Below are 2,500 nucleotides of genomic sequence, written 5' to 3' on the forward strand. Positions count from 1 at the left end.
GACATCGGAATACGGCCCCAACATCGATCTCGGAGAAAGTACATCATCATAACATCGGATCGGATGTGTATCCATCGAAGTTCCATCGACACTTCGAGAAGATCGAACATAGCTTCCTAGCATGTTAAAGGTTCGGTGCTAATGGGAACATAAAGATCCCACGACGTTCCAAACGAAAGTAAAGTGTTCCGTGCGTGTGAACTACGTTGTCCCGTGTGCCGGCTCTCGACTCCTAAGATGTCCCATGTAAATGCCCTTCGTGGGAAAGAATGTCCCGTGCAAGACGCCTTGATGATCCCCATAAGGTGTCCCATGTGCGTCCCATGATGTCCCATGCGCGTCCCGTGCCGTCCGAGCCTCACCAAGGCCGTCCCATGCGCGTCTCGTGCCGTCCCGAGCTGTGCCGAGGCCGTCCCTTGCCGTCCCGAGCCTCGCCAAGGCCGTCCCGTGCCGTCCGAGCTGTGCCGAGGCCGTCCCATGCGCGTCCCGTGCCGTCCGAGCTGTGCCGAGGCCGTCCCGTGCTGTCCCATGCCGTCCCGAGCCTCGCCAAGGCCGTCCCATGCGCGTCCCGTGCCGTCCGAGCCTCACAAAGGCCGTCCCGTGCCGTCCCATGCGCGTCCCGAGCCTGACCAAGGCCGTCCCGTGCCTCACCAAGGCCGTCCCATGCGCGTCCCGTGCCGTCCCATGCGCGTCCCGAGTTGTCCCATGCCGTCCCGAGCCGTCCGAGCCTCACAAAGGCCGTCCCGTGCCGTCCCATGCGCGTCCCGAGCCTGACCAAGGCCGTCCCGTGCCTCACCAAGGCCGTCCCATGCGCGTCCCGTGCCGTCCCATGCGCGTCCCGAGCTGTCCCATGCCGTCCCGAGCCTTAGCAAGGCCGTCCCATTCGCGTCCCGTGCTGTCCCATGCGCGTCCCGTGCTGTCCCGTGCCGTCCCGAGCCTGACCAATGCTGTCCCGTGCGCGTCCCATTCTTTTGGCTCGGCTGGCCCGTGCATTCTATGGGGTCGTGGGACATTTCGAAATCCACCCGGGCCACTTCGACTCTCTCTTCATTAATACTATTGAGGTATTATTTATGAATTATTGGAGAAAAGAAACGGAGGAAAATATTTTTTTTTCTATTTTTTATGAATTTTCCGGTGTTTATTCACTTAAAAATTCATAGAAAAATAAATATTTATCGGAATCGCTATTATAATATATCAAAAAAATCCTTGCGAAAAGACCTTTCCGACGAGTATAAGTTTGCTGGATTCCGACGAGTAACGAAGGAGTAAAGGCCCAGTATGCTTGGTTAAAAAATTGATGTTTCCTTGTGAAAATAGGAAAAACAATAACTTTGCACTATAAGGGGGAGGGTTGAGCTCCTTCCCCAGAGCGTGCACAGCACTTGTGCTGGCACGTTCCCTAGTGCTCGCCAAGCACCATAGGGCATCCAAAGGGCAAAGCTCGGCCTACTACATGATGGGAAGCTTCTAATATGTCGGAATACGAAGAGATTTCGTGCGACCCGAAGCTCGGCTCGGGCGTCCCGGCCTGTCCCGAGCTGTGCCGAGCGCGTCCCAGGCCGTCCCGAGCCAAGTCTCGGGCGTCCCAGGCCGTCCCGAGCCAAGTCTCGGGCGTCCCAGGCCGTCCCGAGCCAAGTCTCGGGCGTCCCAGGCCGGCCCGAGCAAAGTCTCGGACGTCCCAGGGCGTCCCGAGCTGTGTCGAGGCCGTCCCAGGGCGTCCCGAGCTGTAGCGAGGGCGTCCCAGGCCGTCCCGAGCCAAGTCTCGGGCGTCCCAGGCCGTCCCGAGCAAAGTCTCGGGCGTCCCAGGCCGTCCCGAGCTGTGCCGAGGCCGTCCCAGGCCGTCCCGAGCAAAGTCTCGGGCGTCCCAGGCCGTCCCGAGCTGTGGCAAGGGCGTCCCAGGCCGTCCCGAGCTGTGGCAAGGGCGTCCCAGGCCGTCCCGAGCTGTGCCGAGGCCGTCCCGAGCCTAGTCTCTGGCGTCCCAGGCCGTCCCGAGCTATGGCGAGGGCGTCCCAGGCCGTCCCGAGCCAAGTCTCGGGCGTACCTGGCCGTCCCGAGCTGTAGCGAGGGCGTCCCATGCCGTCCCGGGCTGTCCCATGCGCGTCCCGTGCCGGCCCGAGCAACAGCTCGGGCGTCCCGTGCCTCGGCCCTTCCAAGTGGTGCTTCGTCGGACATCTCGATATCCACTCGAGCATTTTCGACCATTCTCCATATGTGGGTGTGTGGGTATTTATCAGGAATATTGGAGAAAGAATCGGGAAAAAAATATTTTTTTTCTATTTTTTTTGAATTTTTAATTGTTTATTCACTTAAAAATTCATAAAAAAATAAATATTTATCGGAATCGCTATTATTATATATCAAAAGAATCCTTGTGAAAAGACCTTTCCAACGAATGCAAGTTTGTTGGATTTGGACGAGTAACGAAGGAGCAAAGGCCGAGTATGCTTGGTTAAAAATTTGATGTTTCCTTGTGAAAATAGGGAAAACAATAACT

Source organism: Eschscholzia californica, unplaced genomic scaffold (assembly GCF_041429995.1).
Source record: "Eschscholzia californica isolate CP2 unplaced genomic scaffold, dmEscCali1.0.p SCAF_9, whole genome shotgun sequence".
Classification (NCBI taxonomy): domain Eukaryota; kingdom Viridiplantae; phylum Streptophyta; class Magnoliopsida; order Ranunculales; family Papaveraceae; genus Eschscholzia; species Eschscholzia californica.